At 40.1% G+C, this 19115-nt stretch overlaps 1 protein-coding gene across 3 annotated transcripts in view; it reads right to left on the reverse strand.

Annotated features, from left to right (window-relative positions):
* The window catches only part of LOC123519858 (zinc finger protein 64-like), a 181090-nt gene that overhangs the window by 16123 nt on the left and 145852 nt on the right, over positions 1–19115 (reverse strand). The window lies entirely within an intron of this gene.

Consider the following 19115-nt stretch of genomic DNA (forward strand, 5'->3'; position numbering starts at 1 on the left):
GGAGGGTCAAGTTATTTTGCCAATTTTTTTGAGATGCAAGAAGAATGATGAATGTTGGTGAATGTTGGTGCTCAATCTGGAAAAATTAAATCAATTCATCCCTTACAAACATTTTAAGATGGAAAATTTTGAACAGGCTATTCAGCTGGTTAATAAAGGTAATTTTTTGGTTTCAATTGATCTTAGACATGCTTACTACTCTGTCAGGATTGCGGTGGAGCATCAATGTTTTTTATGTTTCACTTGGCAGGGTGATGTTTATCAATTTACTTGCTTGCCTACCGGTATTGCTGAGGGTACTAGGCTTTTCACTAAACTCATGAAACCTGTTTTTGCACATTTGCACGAGAGGGGCTTTACCATCACAAATTACATTGATGATTCCCTTATCTGTCACAATTCCAGGCAAGGCTGCCTCACAGCCATTTCAGACACTATTGCTGCCCTGACTAGCTTAGGATTTTATATTAATGAAGAAAAGTCAGTTTTCATCCCCACTCAGAGAATTGAATACCTGGGCAATGTAATTGACACGTTATCTATGACCGTATCTCTACCAGTCCACAGAGTAGACACCATCACCAAAAGTTGTCAAGCACTCTTTTCTAAAAGTTGGGAGAGAATCCGGGAGGTGGCCAGGGTCACAGGCCTGTTGGTAGCGGCTACTCCTGCTTTTGAGCTTGGTAGACTTCACTACAGGAAGTTGGAGGCAGCCAAGATTGCAGCATTGCGTCAGATGAACGGGGATTTTGATCAACTTATGTGTATTACGGAGGACATGAAATCAGACCTCAGCTGGTGGCTCCACAACGTCACTCTGCAATGTAGGATGATTTATCGGGTGGCGGCCGAAATTCAACTATTCACTGATGCTTCTAGCACTAGTTGGGGTGGTCAGCTTCAACATATGACCACCTGTGGTTGTTGGTCCTCTGAGGAAAAATTGCTACACATCAATGTGCTGGAAATCAAAGCTATACTTTTTGCTCTTCAAGCATTCATGCATGAGCTAGGTGGTAAACACATAAAAGTTTTTTGTGATAATATTACAGCCGTGACCAATGTGAATGAGATGGGGGGTACAAGATCTCTTATGTGTAATTACTTATCAACTTTGATTTGGGATTGGTGTGTAAAGCATCAGGCATGGGTCACTTGTCCGCACATTCTCGGCAGTGAAAACCTTTTTGCAGATCATGCTTCTCGCACATTTAATGACAGACAGGAATGGAAACTCGACGAGAGCATCTTTCGTTGCATAGCGTCGGTGTTCACTGTGCCTTCCATTGATTTATTTGCATCCAGACTGAATACTCAGGACAATACTTTTTGTTCTTGGAAACTGGATCCTGAAGCTAAATTTTTTTTTTGCTTTCACCTTACAATGAGCGCAGTTTGACCTGCCTTACCTTTTTCCCCCATTCTCTCTAATCACTAAGTGCCTCCAGAAGGTCCGTGCGGAGCAGGCAAGAGTGTGGATGATCGTGCCAGTATGGTCGACTCAACCCTGGATGGGGACGTTGCTAGGGTTACTGGTCGATTTCCCCAGGCTCATTCCCAACAGAAAGGATGTTTTGATACAACCGTCCATTGCCGGGTCGCACCCGGTCATGCGCCACACTCGACTCATGGCTTGCTCACTTTCCGGGAGACCCTGCGAGAACAGGGTGTTTCTGCAGCAGGCGCAGACATCTTGCTGGCTTCCTGGAGATCAGGCACAGCTAAACAGTAACGGCCGCATGTCGCTAAGTGGTACCAATTTTGTGTTGGACAAGGTATTAATCATCTTACTCCCTCTGCCTCCCATGTCATCAACTTCTTAACGGAGGCGTTTCACAGAAATGTGGGCTATGGACTGTGTTAACACGGCGAGGGATGCTCTGTCATCGCTAGGGATTGTGCTTGATGGATGCAGAGCAGGGAATCATCCACTCATTTGCCGGTTCATGAAAGGAGTGTTCAATCTAAGACCTCCTACACCCAGGTATACAGCGACATGGGACATACAACCTGTCTTGCAAAAGCTTCGGTCCATGCATCCCGTGCGGGAACTCTCGCTCAAAGATCTCACTTTAAAACTCGTCACTTTAAGGGGAGAGTCCGGTTTGGAGACCCCAAAAATATAAAAAAAATGACTTTTGTGAAAAATATATTTGGTAGGTATACATTTTGGCAACTATCTCGCAAAGATTTAAAAGGAAACTTGCGATAGTTTCCCTTTAAATCCCGTTTAAAGGTCCCGCGCTCAACCACGTGCAGCAGCTGTGCGTTTGTTTACATCAGCAGAGTAAGTTTTTTTCCACCCAATTCTACGAAAAAATGCTAAAATCTGAACTTTTTTTGTGTGTGGATATGATATGGCAAGACTGACGACGAGTCTGTGTGGTATCAGTGTTCGGTGGGTCGGTCACAGGGCTCAGTGCTCTCGTAGCTACAGTCACGCCAGGATGCAGCGCTGTTTCTCGCGACCTCTCTCAGCCCATATCTCAAAACATAAGTTATTCCCTTCTAACGTTAACCTTGGAGCCAGTTTTAGCTTGATTTCAATGAAACAAAGACTAAAAGGCAGAGGAATACTTTCTCTTCAAATCATCGTCGCTGTTTTTTTTATATATGTCTGGTTTAATTTTATATTAATATTTTTTTGGTCAAAAAAAGGCAAAAAACACATTTAAAAAAAAATCATAAAACAAATTTAAAATTAATGGCACTCACTCAAGCTGCCAGGGTTCAGCCTTTACATTTATTACTGCTTCATGGCACGGACATTACAGATGACTAAATTTCCATTCTACTGGGTGGCACTGTGAAGCAATGTAGACCTAATTTCAATATTTCCAGGGTGCGATTTCAGGCTTATTCTCATGATGATAGTTTATGTGTTTGTAAAACTTTGTTGGAATATATTACACGGACCAAGGCTCTTAGGCATGATGACCACCAGAAAGTTTCCAAATTATTTATTAGCATCAACAGACCACATGCTGCTGTATCAAAAGACACAATTGCACAGTGGGTAAAGTCATTGCTGTGTATGGCGGGTGTGGACACGCGCATCTTCAAGGCGGGTAGTGTGAGGCCAGCTGCGGCCTCGAAGGCCAAGGCTATGGCAGTCTCACTGACGTGCATTATGAATAAAGCTGGTTGGTCTAGGGAGTACACATTTGCAAAGTTTTATGATAAACAAATTGTAACCAATTCTGATCTCTTTCAGGATGCAGTCCTTCAATAGGCAGGGGATGGTAATCAGCTTATTCCTTTTGGGATGTCATTTATCATTTGGGTAATGTTCTGCTTAATGTACTTTTTGGTTTGTACCCATACCTGTTTTTCTGTGGTCTTGTTTGTCAAGGGAATCTCTGATGTATGATCCTGTATTCTACTTTGTGGATAATCAAAATGCTGAGCACAATTGGGACTTGAGTGTTTTGTTTTTACTTTTAATTTTTATCCATCATCTGAGTATGACACCCACATGGCTTCAAAGCCTCATGGGGAAGCTCAACTCTGCAGAGGGTGACTTGCGGAAGTAAAATTAATAAAGTACAGGCAATCCCCGCTTAACGAAGGGGTTACGTTCCTAAAAAAACACTTCGTTAAGCGAAACTTATCAGCGAAAAAAAAACCCACGTTAACGCGAACCAATTATAACAAGTTTAACCCCTGACTTGAACTTCAATTGAGAGTAAGCAAAGTGAGAGTGCATCATAGTACAGTGAAAGGTTTAATGAAAGTAAAAATTATGAAGTTTAACATTTAGGAAGTTAAATTTAATTTAAGTCATTATAATGTACACTAATGTATGTATGTACGTAACTTTATAATGTTGATGATCTTAAATTTATGAAGGGAGGGAGAGTGAAACGGGAAAGACACTAACCGGCAACTTGTGAAATGTAAACAAAGGGTGCATCATTGTACTGCATACAAAACTTATGTACCACATTTCCACAAGGCTTTCCATTTTATCCATTGTAGAGTCATGAGTTCAGGTGGTTCTTTCAGCTTGCAAGGAAGATACAGTCTCACCAGCCTTCTTAATAGTCTGCTGACTTGAAAATAGTAGAGACAGTATATGGAGTCAAGATGGTGGCCAGCAATGCTATAGTTTTCTCGCCTCTCTCGTGTCTGTGAAAAATGTCCAGCTTCACTTCGAGAGTAAGAGACTTCCTGGTCTTCTTAGGAACGCTAGGCCACATTGCAGGGCGTTTTGGTGGTAAATTGAGCGAGTGCAGACGAGCTGCTGGTGACGCTGTTATGGGAGTGAGTGGTGCATGTGTTGTCCACGAGAGGCTTGATCTTGATCTAGATTTTGATTCTACAGGTGTCCCAGGATTTCTCCTGAGGCAGGCCTTAGTATTTGCAACTCCTGGCGTATTTAAAAGCTTGTCGGCTTGCGTGATACGGCGGCGCTTTCAAACTTGGAAAAAATTACCAGGATAAAACTTCGTTAAAGCGAGTTTGGTGTTCATTAAACGAGAAGATGGTAGTAAAATGAAACCTTCGTTGTAGCGAAATTTCGTTGTGTGAACCTTCGTTAAACGGAGGTTGCCTGTACACGAGACTTACCTTGGGCAGTTGAAGCGTGCTTGTAATTTTACAAGGCAAGTCACCTCTGCTGGAGGAGAGCTTTCACATGCCCTCCTCCCCCTCCCTTTTGTCAGGTGACAATTTTTAATAGTATTCTCAGTGCTACATCATGTAGGTGGTCGTTTACTTCTAAGTCTGTCTGTGTGATGTGGCAAAGCATATCTCATGTGAAAGCTCCCCTCCAGCAGAGGTGACTTGCCTCGTAAAATTACAAGCACACTTCAATTGACCAAGGTAAGTCTCGTGTACTTTATAAATTTTCCTCCATCTATTCCATGCACTGTCTAGCCCTTTCACATATAGCATTATATCACTCCTTCCCTTTTTTGACAGTTTACTCTTCCCTTTGGTACATACTTCTCCACTGCAGTATTATATATCTTAACAAACTTGTTCCATTTCTCCTGCAAATCCTTTTCTTCTTCAAAAAATTTTCAGCTCACAGCCTCAAAGTATCTCCTGATTTTTTCAAAATTTACTTTATTATATCTATATCTTTCTATTTTGTACCCCTCATCTGTTTTTAATATTTCTGTACTCAGATTTATTTCAACTAGTATTTGATAACTTTTTCCTAATGGACATTCATAATTCATTTTTTCTATGATCTCTTCATCACTGGTGAACAACAAGTCAAATCTGGATGGTTTATCCTTCCCACTTTTTTTTTTTTTTTTTTTTATACCATGTGGGCTTTTCACGGGAATTTATGGGCTAAAGGGGATACTTTTTAGGGTACCTCCTATCTTAAAGCCCACCCGCTAGGAAACCGTTGCCCCAAGTGAGGAAGCCCAACCTACACTCAGACCGTGGACAGGATTCGAACCTGTGCGCTTGGAGACCTCTAGGATCCCAAAGCACGCATGGTTCCACTGTACCACGGCGGCCCCACTTATTCTAGTTTCACAGTCAATCCATTGAGTCATTAGATTATCAACAGCCCAATTCATCAGTTTATTACTCCATGAATTTTACGTCATAAAATCACCTCTGCTGTGGGGAGCACTCACATGAGATACTGCCACACCACGCCGAACGCCAGTTGCTTACATTTCGCCACGCCAGGCGGATGTGTGGTTGAGATTTGTCCTCTCCCCTTTTCGCTTCCTTTCTTGCTTCCGTAGCCACGTCACCTGTCACAGCAGGTACAGTGCCTACTATCTGTGATCCGAGTTGGGAGCAGTATAGTGCCTTCAATGATAGTTTTTATGTACATTACTTACATGCAAACGAGCTTATGGCTTGTTTTGGATTGCAGTCATCGTCCAGCTGTTTCCCATGTCGTCCTCTGACTCTGGGACTGTACAGGCCAGCGTGCCTCTTGGGCCTTCTCTTGCTCACAGGAGGGCCAGTGCTTCATCCCAGGACCGTCGCAGCAGGGACAGTGGCACAGACCGTGGTGTTGCAGTCTCCGCAGGCAGGAGGGTGTCACAGCACTCGCCTCATGGGTGCAGGCAGCGCCGCCACCGACCCTCAGCCCACGACCACACAGGCTTCTGCCCCGCAGTGGAACTTGGTTTTGGATGCCCTTGCCGAGTTGAGGAGTGAGATCAACCTGCTCAAGGTCGACAGGTGTCATGGACTCCTGTGGCCCCCAGTGCCTCTCCCTTTCCCCGGCCTTGGGCGGTGAATGAGGGTGCCGGCCCCTCTCGGGGGACGACTACGACGGGTTCCCCTAGCAGGTTTTCTGGTTTTGTAGATGAAGCCAGTTGTGATGAGGAAGATGTTGGACTGCCGCCCCCTGCTGAGGGGCCCTTGCATCACAGTGCAAAGGTGTTTGGCCCCCTTGAGGTGCACTCGGACGCAATTGACGGTAAGGTGGCAGACATGGTGAACTTTCTTTTCGATCATGATTTGTGTGAGGAGGACCACAGATCTATTTGTGAGGATGTGTGTGTGTTGAGGCCCTCCAATTGTCCTGCCCTGGCCCCGGTGGAGTGCAACCCTGAGATTTTGGACGCTTTGAGGGGTGAAGCCAGGAAGACCGATTTTCGTATGAAGGAGGTGAGTAAGGACATTCTAAGGGCGGCGACTATTATTACCAAGTCGCTCCTGGCCCTGAACAAGGTGGCACAGGAAGAACATCACCCTGTTGAGGCCCAGAAGGTATTTTTGATTAATGGTGCCTTAGCTTTGTTAGGCAATGCTAACTTCTGTAACAACTTGGCTAGACGGTTCATCATGAAACGAGAACTTAATCATAAGTTCATACATCTCTGCACGGAGAAGGTACCGATGACTCGCTTCCTTTTTGGGGATGATGTGTCCAAGAGTGTAAAGCAGATAGAGGAGTCAGTCATGCTGAAGGCTACCATTACAGGAAAGAGGACACCCTTCTCGTGGCATTTTCCTGGCAGCAGGACGAGAGGCCTGGGGCACAGTGTTTCCTCCCAGGGGTTCTCTGCCAGATTTCAACCTTATGGCTTCCGGAGGTCTGCCTTCAGGGGTGCTCAACGGCCTTCCCAGGGGTTCCACCACATGAACTCAAAAAAACGGCAAGAGCCGGGGTAGCTCCAGGCCCCGGCAGTAACTCAGGCAAATGATTATTTTGAAGGTGGTAGACTTCACAGATTCATTGGTGAGTGGTGCAAGCTTACCAGTGATCCCATTATCTTGGATTATGTACAACATTGCCATCTCAATATTAATGTGGAGCTCATCAGACATTTATTTTCGTCTAATTTGGAGTACCAGTTTAGTAAGGTGGAGCAGGATATCATTACTGGTGAAATTCTAAAATTACTTGAACTTAAGGTAATTTCTGTCACAGTTAGACAGGCAGAACAAGTTATTTCCCCCATTTTTTTTAGGAGAAAGAAATGGGGAATACAGGATGGTCCTGAACTTAGAGAAACTTAATTTACACATCCCATAACTACCAACATTTTAAAATGGAGGACTTTGAGCAAGCTGTTAGGCTTATTAATGCTGGTGATTTTTTGGCTTCTGTGGATTTACGGCATGCCTATTACTCCATTAAGTTCGAGGAAGAACAGCAAAGGTTTCTCTGTTTCTCTTGGCAGGGTATTATTTACCAGTTCAATTGTCTCTCTAATGGGGTATCAGAAGGCCCCAGAATTTTCACCAAGCTCATGAAGCCAGTTTATTCAGCTCTGAGAAATAAGGATTACACTATTACCAGCTACATCGATGACTCCCTTATTTGCAGTAGCTCAAGGGCAGGTTGCCTGTCATGTGTGCAGGACACTATTGATCTTTTGAGGAAACTGGGGTTTTGTAAAAGGCAGGCAGAGATAAAACTAGCTAGAGCTGGGAGTAAAGATCCCAAAAAATTATATAGTTATTACAAGGTCAGTGATAAAAGAAATAAGGATAGGATTGGACCACTCAGAAAAGATGGTGTAGTAGTGGATCAAAATGAAGACATAGTAGAATTATTGAATGAACAATTTTCTTCAGTATTTACTAGGGAAAGAATAGGAAATCCTGTTACAAACAGTGCGACGAGTAGTTTAAGAGCTTTAGAAAATATTGATATAAAACCGGGAATTATTAGGAAATTTATTCTTGAACTAGACGATAGGAAAGCCAATGGTCCTGATGAGCTACATGCCAGAGTACTTAGGGAGGGTGTAGACAGTATTTCTGAAGCACTTAAGTTAATCTTTGAAAGATCACTTAGGTTTGCTGAGATACCACAGGACTTGGTTAGCTAATGTTACTCCAATATTTAAAAAAGGTAGGAAGGATGATGCGAATAATTATAGACCGATCAGTTTAACTAGTATAGTATGTAAGATACTAGAGAAAATCATTAAGGGTAGTATTTGGGAGCATTTAAATGAGAATAGATTAATTAGAGATACCCAACATGGCTTTAGATCAGGGAGGTCCTGTCTTACAAATTTGCTCGATATCTTAGAATATATTACCAAGGAGTTAGATGATGGAAATAGCATAGATGTTATATATCTAGATTTTAGCAAGGCGTTTGATAAGGTACCGCATAGGAGGCTAGTGTACAAATTGAGACTACATGGGATAGGGGGTAGGTTAGTTGATTGGATTAGTGAATGGTTTTCTGATAGAAAACAGAGAGTAGTATTAAATGGGGCAATGTCTGAGTGGAAGGAAGTGGTTAGTGGGGTACCCCAAGGATCAGTGCTAGGACCTCTTCTTTTCTTGGTGTACATTAACGATTTAGATATAGGAATTAGTAGCAAAGTATCAAAGTTTGCAGATGATACTAAGATAGCATGTGCAGTACAGGGTGAAAAGGACAATTACAGAATACAACGAGACCTGGACAGGCTGATAGCATGGGCAGACAGGTGGCAGATGGAGTTTAATTCTGATAAGTGTCAGGTTATGCATTTAGGTAAAGACAACACAAACTTTAACTATGAGATGGAGGGATGTTGGCTAGAGGCAGTAGAGGAAGGAAAGGATTTAGGAGTAGTGATAGACAGGACTATGAAATTTTCAAAGCAATGTTTAGAAGCAAGAAATAGGGCAAATAGGATCCTGGGTTTTATAAATAGAAATGTTAGTTATAAAAGTAAGGAAGTGGTGCGTAGCTTATATAATTCCTATGTTAGGCCCCATTTAGAGTATTGCATACAGGCCTGGTCACCCCACTATAGGCAGGATATCAACATGTTAGAAGCAGTTCAGAGAAGAGCAACTAGGATGATACCAGCATTAAAGCGCCTGGAGTATAGAGATAGATTAAAGGAATTAAACATGTTTTCATTTGAGAGGAGATGTATAAGAGGGGATATGATAGAGTTATTTAAAATGTTCTCAGATGCAAACTACATAGATGTGAGATCTTTCTTTACCTTAGAGGAGGGAAATAGGACTAGAAATCATGGCAGGAAGATTAGAAAGCAAGGCTGCAGGTTAGATATAAGAAAATATTTCTTTAGTCATAGAGTGGTAGACTTCTGGAATGCATTGCCAGAGACGGTTGTAAATAGCACTAGTTTGACAATGTTTAAAAACAGATTAGATAAGAACTTAAATTTAATAGATTTATAATTATGTATAGCACTGCACTGTAATTTTTTTTTTATGTTATAACCTTGACATGTTTTAACTGCTGGCATGAGTGGAAATTGGACGTCTCTACTTTTAGATATCTTTGCAATGTCTTTGGCTCCCCCTCTATTGATCTTTTTGCATCACGCTTTAACAGACAGATCACCCCATTTTGCTCCTGGAAACATGACCCAGAAGCAGAATACTATGATGCCTTTTCACTCAATTGGTCGAGTTTTCCACTTCCTTACCTGTTTCCTCCGTTCTCATTAATTTCTAGGAGCCTCCAGAAAATTCGGGCAGAGCAAGCAAAGGGGTGGATTGTGGCTCCTTTTTGGACGTCAGAGCCTTGGATGGGCATGCTTCTTGGCATGCTAATCGATCACCCCAGGCTGATAAGAAAATCAAAGGACATCCTGACGCACCCCTCCTCGGCAGAGAGTCATCTTCTTATGGGTCACACTCAGTTAATGGCTTGTCTTCTGTCCAGGAATCCCTTCGAGCACAAGGCATTCATTCAGAGGGTGTGAGGATCATCATGGCATCTTGGAAGCCAGGCACAGAGAAGCAGTACCAGACACATCTCAAGAGATGGTCACAGTTTTGTAGTGCAGGGGATATCAATTCCCTTAATCCCAATGTGCCAGACATTATCAACTTCTTGACGCTTTACTTTACCAAGGGTTTGGGTTACAATTCCATTAACACAGCGAGAGAGGCCTTGTCCTCATTGGGCATTTTGATGGATGGATTTCCAGTGGGTCGCCACCCACTTGTCATTAGATTTTTTAAAGGGATTTTCAATCTATGGCCACCAGCACCACGGTATAACAAGACGTGGGATGTCTCGCCGGTGCTTAAAAAATTAAGGTCCTGGTATCCCCTACACTCACTCTCACTAAAGGAACTTACCTTTAAGCTAGTTATGCTGATGGTACTGACTCAGACTGCTAGGATTCAGACCCTTCACTTACTTATGTTCTGTGGCATTGACACGGCAGAATCTTCCATTACGGTCCACTTGGGGGATAACATTAAGCAATGTAGGCCTAATTTCAACATTCAACGTATTACTTTCACACCTTACGTGAAGGATGCTAGCCTTTGTGTGTGCGAGACCATGCGGGCTTACATTCATAGAACAGCGAAATTCAGACACAATCTCTCACAGGGGGACAAAAAGTTCATCCTAAGTTTTGTGAAACCACATAAACCTGTCTCTAAGGACACCATCGCTAGGTGGATTAAGATGATGTTGGGTATGGCTGGTATTGATACCAATATTTTTACTGCAGGCAGTGTCCGACTGGCAGCAGCTTCAAAAGCAAAGGTTTTGGCAGTACCTGTCAACGTGATCATGGAGAGGGCTGGTTGGACTCAGGAGGCCACTTTAGCTACTTGTAGATTCTATGATAAACAAATTGTTCCAGGTTCAAACCCTTTTCAGGATGCTATTTTGCACTTTGACCTGTAAGGTTTTCTGTGGATTTGTTTTTTGGACTTAGGTGTGTACTTATGTATTCAAGATGTATTTATATTTTCTTTTTTTGTCATGACTTGATCTCTTTGTTGGGGGTGACACCTCAACTCTTGGAAGGTTATGGTGGCACATGGGTATTTTGCAGAGGCTATTTAGTTTGTCAATTCCTATGTCATTTCCGGGTTGTTTATGCACATTAAACTTTTGGCTACAGGCAATCAGGAAATGGTTTGCTTTTCCAAGATTGAAATTATGACCAAACTTCAGGTGCGACACCCACATGACTTTAAAACCTCATGTGAGTGCTCCCCACAGCAGAGGTGATTTTATGACGTAAAATTTATAAGTATGTGAGACTTACCATAGGTCAGTTGAAGTATGCTGGTAATTTTACGAATATCACCTTTGCTGCTTTGGAGAGCATTCACATGCCCTCCTCTCCCCCCTTTTTTCAATTTTTGTGTTGTGTTACAAATTTGTGGTTATTTCTTATGTTTTATGTCATGTGGGTGGTCGCAGGGTTTAAAGTCTGGCGTTTGGCGTGGTGTGGCAGTATCTCATGTGAATGCTCCCCAAAGCAGCAGAGGTGATATTCGTAAAATTACCAGCACACTTCAACTGGCCTACAGTAAGTCTCGAGTACTTATAAATTCTCTCCTCCTTGAAAAAGTCCCTTCCTCCTAATTTATTTCTTTGCAATTAAAATCTCCAATGACTAATACATCCTTGTCTTGTGATACAATCCTTTCCATCTCATTTATTGTATCTTCCAACAAAGTCTCATGCTCATTTCTTGTCCATACATTCACCAGTGGTGGTATGTAAACCCCTGCATATATCATTGACTTTCCATTACCATTTTTCACTTCAACCTGCACATTCTCAGGATTGTTTTTACTTGTTTCCACTTTGTCCACTCTAACACTTTTCCTTGTTAATATCATCACTCCACCTCCACCCTTACCACATCTGTTTTTCAACCATATATCATAATATTCATTTCCAATGTCCAGTATTTCCCACTCATCCTTCCACTTTGTTTCACCCAATACTAACATATCAGGCTTAACTCTTGCTAGGAACTCCTCAATGTGTATGTGTGTGTGTGTGTGTGTATTCACCTAGTTGTAATTTTACAGGGCCTGGGTATCATACTTGTGTGGCCCCGTCTCCATATCTAAACACATCTAACTTTCCTTTAAAACTATGCACACTCCTCGCTGCCACCACCTCCTCACTCAAACTATTCCACACCTCCACATTTCTCTGTGGGAAACTATATTTCTTCACATCCTTCAAGCATATTCCCTTGGCTATCTTTTTACTATGCGATCTCGTAGTTCGATTTAAATTTTCTTCTCTCAACATCATTTGCTCATTATCCACTTCATCCAAACCGTTCAACAGTTTATAAACCTGTATTAAATCTCCTCTTTCTCTTCTTTGTTCCAAGGTAAGCAAATTCATTTCTTTTAATCTCTCCTCATAGGTCATTTCTGCCAATTCCGGAACCATTTTTGTTGCCATTCTCTGCAATCTCTCCAACTTCCTTATATGCTTCTTTTTATAAGGGGACCAAACCACCCCAGCATATTCCAATCTTGGTCTAATTACCGTACTAATTAATTTCATCATATCTTTATCCATATAATGAAAGGCTAATCCAATATTTCTAATCAAATTATATGTTTCTCCAAACATCTTGTCAATATGAGCCTCAAACTGCCCATGGTCTTGTATTATCACTCCCAAATCCTTTTCCTTTTCCACCTTTTTCAACACTACTCCTTCACCCATCTTATATGACCCTCTTGGCCGTCTTCCACTCTTCCCCATCTCCATTACATGACTTTTGCTCAGATTAAATTCCATTTGCCACCTCTTGCTCCACTCCCAAATCCTATCCAGATCTGCCTGTAAAATTTCACAATCTTCTTCACTCTTCACACACCTACACAACTTCGCATCATCTGCAAACAAATTAATATAACTGTTTACTCCCTCTGGCATATCATTAATATAGACAAGGAAAAGTATTGGTGCCAGCACTGAACCTTGTGGGACTCCACTCTCCACCACCAACCAGTCCGACTTTGCATCCCTTATTACCGTTCTCATCTCCTCCATCTCAAGTAGTTTTCCATCCACTTTAACACTTTTCCCTTCAGTCCTCCATAAATCTCTAATTTCCATAGCAGTCTCATGTGAGGTACCTTGTCAAAAGCTTTTTTTAAATCCAAATATACACAGTCCATCCATCCTCTCTCTCTTGTATTTTGTCAACCACTCTTGAATAAAAGCTCAGTAGATTTGTTACACATGACCTCCCTTTCCTAAAGCCAAATTGATGATCCGATAATAACTTATGATCCTCCAGGAACCGTATCCAATATTTCTTTATCACCCTCTCACAAATCTTACCGACCACACTTGTTAGAGACACAGGTCTATAGTTAAGAGGCTCTTCCTTACTGCCTCCCTTGTAAATGGGCACCACTTCAGCTCTTTTCCACTCTACTGGTACTTCCCTGGTTTCTAATGAGCACCTTATGATATCATATAATGGATCTATCAATTCTTCTCTACATTCCTTCAATAATTTGCCTGAAACTTCGTTTGGTCCCATCGATTTATCATCTTTAAGTTCCTCTAACATATTATATAACTCCTTTTTAGGTATCCTAATGTCATCCATGTGCACATTTCCTTCTATATTTTAAGGCTTTACAAACATTGTTTCTTTAGTAAATACTTGTTGAAACCTATTATTTAGCAATTCTGCGATATTCTTAGGATCATATACTTTCCCTTGCTCTCCTTTTCATCTTTCAATGGACTCTCTCTTTTTAAGTTTACCATTTATGAACCTGTAAAATAATTTTGGATGTTCCTTACTCTTGTCTACAATATCTTTTTCAAATTTTCTTTCCTCCTCCCTCCTTACCCTCACATACTCATTTCTTGCCACTCTATAATTCTCCTTATTTAGTATATTCCTACTCTTTTTCCATCTTTTCCAAGCCACATCTCTCTTTTCTTTAGCCTTAACACAAGTTGCATTAAACCAATCCTTTCTTCTTTCCTCTTTCGGTTTATACTTTGGTACAAATTTCAAAACTTAATAATATTTCATAAAAATCTCATATTTTTTTTGCACTTCTCTGATTTGTAACATCTTCTCCCAATCTAATGTTCTAATATAATTTTTCAAATTTTCTGTGTGTGTGTGTGTGTGTGTGTATTTACCTAGTTGTACTTTCACATGGCCTGGGCTTTATGCTCGTGTGGCCCCATCTCCATATATACACTTATCCAATCTTACTTTAAAAGTGGCCCCGTCTCCATGTCTACACTTATCCAATCTTACTTTAAAAGTATGCACACTCGTTGCAGACACTACTTCTTCATTTAAACTGTTCCACGTCTCAATACATCTCTGCAAGAAACTATATTTTTTAATATCTCTCAGACATCTTCCTTTTCTCAGCTTTTTACTATGCGATCTTGTGCTTTGGATGTCATATTCTTCTCTAAGGATCAGTTTCTCATTATCCACTTGGTCCATTCTGTTGATCAATTTATAAACTTGTATCAGGTCTCCTCTCTCCCTTCTTTGTTCCGGGATTGGTAGATCCATAGCCTTTAGTCTCTTCTTATATGTCATCCCTTCAAATTCTGGAACCATTCTTGTAGCTATTTTTTGTAGCCTCTCCAATTTCCTTATGTGTTTCTTTTTATGAGGGGTCCACACTACTCCTGTATATTCCATTCTGGGTCTTATTATAGTACTTATCAATTTCTTCATCATTTCTATGTCCATGTAACATAATACAGTATAACATAACATAAATAATAGGATAACAAAGGGCCACCATGGCCCATCTAGGTTATCCTGTATCAGTCACAATTTCATCATCAGTACTTAAAGATCACAATACAATTATATACTAGTAGTAATAGTGTAGTGAAATGCTACTCCAATATTCATTAGCAAATTATATGTTTCTCAAAAAATTCTATCAATATGGCTTACTGGTTGATTCTTTTCTTCCATCGTCACTCCTTAGTCCTTTTCCTTTTTAACTTTCTCCAGTTCTACTCCATCTCCCATCTTATAGATTCCCACAGGTCGTCTTTCACTCTTTTCCATTTCCATAACATGGCTTTTCTTCACGTTAAATTCCATTTCCCATTTTTTTACTCCATTCCCAGATCTTATTTAGGTCTTTTTGCAGTATTTCACAATCCTTTTTTTGCTTTATAACTCTGCACAGTTTTGTATCATCTGCAAACAGATTCATGTAGCTGTTCACTCCTTCTGGCATGTTGTTAATATAAATAAGGAAAAGTATTGGTGCCAAGATTGACCACCTGTGGCACTTTGCTTTCTACTGCTCTACATTTGGACTTCATATCTTTAACTACCGTCCTTATTTCTCTTCCCCTCAAATAATTTTCTATCCATCTCAATGTGCTTCATTTTAGGCAACATTCTCCTCTAACTTCCATAGTAATCTTGCATGTGGCACTTTGTCAAATGCCTTTTTTAAATCCAAATAAATACAATCAACCCATCCCTATCTCTCTTGTACTCTATCAACTATTCTAGAATAGAAACTCAATAAATTAGTTACACAAGACCGTCTTTTTCTAAAACTAAATTGGCTATTTGATATTAATTTGTTGGCTTCAAGGAATTCGATCCATTGTTTCTTTATTATTCTTTCACACATCTTGCATATTACACTAGTTAGTGATACTGATCTGTAATTCAAAGGTTCTTCCTTCCTTTTGTTTTTATATATGGGAACCACCTCAGCTATTTTCCATTCTATTGGTACTGTTCCATTTTTAATTGAGCATTTTATGATGTTGTATATAGGACTTGCTAGTTCTTCCCTACATTCTTTCAGTATTCTGCTTGAGACTTCATCTGGTCCCATTGCCTTTTCTTCATCCAGTTCCTTCATTAACTCTTTTATTTCAAGCTTGGTTACTTTAATCTCTTTCACATAGATTGTCTCTCTATTACACTGTGGCCTTTCAAATTTGGATTCCTTAGTAAAGACCTCCTGGAATTTTTTATTTAATAGTTCTGCCATACTTTTTGGGTCTTCCACTATCCCGTTCTCTCCTTTTAACCTTTCTATTGTTTCTTTTTGCCTAATTTTTCCATTTATGAATCTATAGAACAATTTTGGTTGCTCCTTACATTTTTCGACAATGTCTTTTTCGAAGTTCTTTTCCTCTTCCTTCCTCATCTTAACATATTCATTTCTCGCTGCCTTGAAGTTTTCCTTATTTGCTGGATTTGCATTTCTCCTCCACCTTTTCCATGATCCATTTCTTTTCTCCTTTGCCCTAGCACACCTTGCATTAAACCAATTTTTTTTTCCTTCTTCTTTAGGTCTATATTTTGGGACATATTCCCTGACTCCTGTTTTGTATATTTCCAAAAATAAGTTATATTTCTTTTGCATCGTCTGTGAGTTTTCCATCTCCTCCAAGTCTACGTTTTTATAATAGTTCTTGAGATTCTCAATATCAGCCTTTCTGTAATTTAATCGGACTCCTTTGTATGAATCGTCTTTATCTTCATTTCCGTCTTCTATATCCATTTCTAATATTACATGGTTAGTCTTTCCCAATGGGCACTTATATCTTATATCATCACTCATTTGTATACCCCTTGTAAAAACTAGGTCCAATCTCACCGGCTCGACATTTCCTCTGAATCTTGTGCATTCCTTTACTCTCTGGTCCATCATATTGTCTATCATTAGGTTCATGAATCTTTCTCCCCAGGCTTCTTCCCCCATACCACTTTCATAATTTTCCCAGTCTACCTCCTTACAGTTGAAATCTCCTACTAATATCACTTTTCTCTTTTCTTTAACGATTCTCGTTAGACTCCTTATTGTGTCATCTATCATGTCTTTATATTCTTGATTTGTCCATGAATTTGTTTTTGGTGGCACATATGTTACAATGATTGTTAACTCTTTTTTATTAACATGCATCTTAATATACAATACTTCTGCTTTTCCTTCCCCACATTCCACTTGGTTTATCACTATCTCTTTCCTTAACATAATCATGACTCCTCCTTCTCTTTTACCCACTCTGTCTCTTCTCCATACATTATACCTATTATCCAAGTCTATTTTGATTGCCTTATTTAGTTTTGTTTCAGCCAGGCATACAGTATCTGGATTTTCTTTTTTTATGTAATCTCTTAATTCTAGTTTACTTGATAAAACCCCCGTCTATGTTCGTATACATCATTTTTAGTCTTTTGCCTTTATCATTTTTAGTTAAATTTGTTCCATTTTTCTCTCTTCCTTCTCGTTTATATACCATTTCCTTATCCTGTCTCCTAGAATTCTCCAAAAAAAATGCCTTCTTCTCCTCCTCTGACCTTTCATTATTCTTTTCCCTTACTGCTGCTGCCAGTTCATTGTATCTCTTCCTTTCTTCCTCATTTCTATTTTTCTTTATATAGATATCCTTGCAGCCTTCTGTTTCTCTAAGTTTTGTTGTTCCATATATTTCTTCTGTTGCTGCTTGTGATTTTAGTAGTATTTTAATTGGTCTCATTTTTCCTTCTTGATATGGTCCCATTCTGTTTACTTCTTCTACTTCCTCTTTCAAGTTCTGCCTATCTTCGTCGTTTAGATTCTTCAGTAGGTCTTTGACTGATTTCATTTCTTTTTTTCTCTTTTTGGTCTATAATTTATATTTTTTTCTTTTATTCCAAATACGACTACACTTCTTTTTTTCTGCAATTTCTCTAACTAAAATTTCTTTTGTCTTGAGGACTCCTATCATTTTGCTTGTCATATTTTCTTCTTTTTCTTTAAGTTGTTCTTGAATCACCTCCTGAAAATCAGCCTTATCTTTCTTATCTTGGACTCTCCATGCTGTGTATTTACCTATTTGTGTATTACAGGGCCTGAGCTAAGCTCTCTGTGACCTGTCTCCTTGTCCATTCCTGTCATATCTCTCTTTCATCTGATTGACACACACCGCATCAACGACATCAGGGCTCAGTTTATTCCACTTATCAATGCTATGATGTGGGAAACTGTATTTTCTCACGTCATTCAGGCAGATGTTCTTTATTAGCTTTTTTCCATGTCCTCGGAGATGGTTACTTGTGGTCACCTTTATCAACTCTCTATCCAGTATGTCAATCTTGTTTACCAATTTTTACATAGTTATCATGTCTCCTCTTGTTCTTCTCTCTTCTAATGTCGTCAGCCCCAGCTTCCTCAGTCTTTCCTCATAGTCTAACTCCCTGAGTCCTGGTACCATCCTTGTTGCTAGCCTCTGTACCCTTTCCACCTTCTTCAAATTTTTCTTCATATGCGGTGACCAGACACATGCTGCATATTTTAACGGAGGTCTTATTAAGGTACATAATATCTTCTTCATCATTCCTTCATCTAGGTAGTGGAATGCAAGGCCAATATTTTGAAGCATGTTGTATGTTTTCCAAAAAATCTTGTTAATGTGTTTCTCCGGTGACAAGGTGTTTTGCACGGTTACTCCAAAGTCTTTCTCCTCATTGGTCTCTTTAATTTTCTCATCACCCAGCCTGTAATCCCTGTCTGGTCTGTATCTACTTATTCCCATTTCATAACATGGGTCTTGTCTATATTAAATTCCATCTGCCACTCCTTACTCCACTGATATATTTTATCAAGATCTTCCTGTAACTTGTTACAATCTTCCACATTCTTTGCTTTCCTCATAATTTTAGTATTGTCCGCAAACATGTTCATGTAACTGTCAATTCCTACTGGCATATCATTAACATAAATCAAAAACATGATGGGACCAAGCACTGACCCTTGTGGAACTCCACTGTTACCTTCTTCCACTCGGACTTCCTTCCTCTCACCACTGTTCTCATTTCTCTTCCTATTAAGTAATTTTCCATCCATTTTGCTAGTTTATCATTTACTCCTCTAATCATCTTTAGTTTCCACATCAGTCTATTGTGTGGTACTTTATCAAAGGTGTGTGTAAGTGTGTGTGTGTG

The sequence above is a fragment of the Portunus trituberculatus genome, chromosome 46 (assembly GCF_017591435.1).
Source record: "Portunus trituberculatus isolate SZX2019 chromosome 46, ASM1759143v1, whole genome shotgun sequence".
In the NCBI taxonomy this organism is placed as follows: domain Eukaryota; kingdom Metazoa; phylum Arthropoda; class Malacostraca; order Decapoda; family Portunidae; genus Portunus; species Portunus trituberculatus.